The sequence below is a fragment of the Gallinula chloropus genome (assembly GCF_964237585.1).
Source record: "Gallinula chloropus genome assembly, chromosome: 3".
In the NCBI taxonomy this organism is placed as follows: domain Eukaryota; kingdom Metazoa; phylum Chordata; class Aves; order Gruiformes; family Rallidae; genus Gallinula; species Gallinula chloropus.
The window spans coordinates 49,761,209-49,762,246 of NC_140087.1; positions in this window are offsets into that span (position 1 = coordinate 49,761,209).

Sequence of the window (1,038 nt, forward strand, 5' to 3'; positions counted from 1 at the left end):
ATCATTCTAGTTACTTCTCAAGATTATGGCTATGGCCATAATTACGTCTCTGTTCTAGAATATGTCTCTCCTCTAGATTATGTCTCTCTTCTGGAAAGGCACCTTCAAACTCTACCTACAAATATTTTACTTTTTTACCAGAATGGAACAGAAAATGCTGTTGTGCTAATGTACAAACCAATGGTGCATCCATGCTCCAAGTAGTCCTGGCCTCTCTTTTCCCCAGCTCCCGGTCAAAAGGATCGTGTTGGGAATGCCTATGTCTACAAGGGTTTGTCAGCTTGAAAGCACTGTTAAGTGAGGAGGATAGGGCAAAGGTCTTTAACGGTTTCAGTGGTATGCGGGTGCTTAGCAGGGAATGAGTTTTCTGCTTGCCCTGTCTCTTTCCCAACCATCAAGAAGCAAGCACGAAGAGAAACTTAAAGGAGGCTCAAAACGAAGAAGTTGAGCAGAGAGACTTTTTGCTATGACCTGTGGGGTATCAGAAGTCGGCAGTGGCTGAAAAAAGCCTGTTGTCACTTCTTGCACATATGGGCACAACATAAAGGTAGCGAAGGATGGGCACGGCAATAACCCGCCTGTCCAAAACCTGGTTCCCTACGCGAGAGGTGGCTGAATGGAGGGGGGGAACGAGGGAGGAACCGCCGCTGCTTGCTGCCTCGGGCTCTGGCCGTCGTCTCCCGCCTGAGGTGCCCAGGAGGGACGTTCCCTACCCCGGTCAGGTCCGGTTTTCTTTCCCGTGTCAGGGCCGGGCTCAGCCCCTGCCGGCCACCCGCCTCACTGCCGCTCGGTCCAGCGGAGGCCGCCGGGCACCCTGGCGAGCTCACTTCGGTGCTACCGCGGAACAGCCCCCTGGCTCCTAACAGGGGCCACTGCCGGTGACGCCCTCCGGTTGGTAAAGCCGCCGGGCCCCGCCCGCTGCCGCCCTTGGGCCGCCCCGCTCCTTCTCACGCCCCGCCCCCTGCCGCCTTCTCGCGTCGCCCGGCCGGCCGGCCCCCCACAGCAGCTGCGGGAGGAGCCGGGAGCGCGCACCGCCGG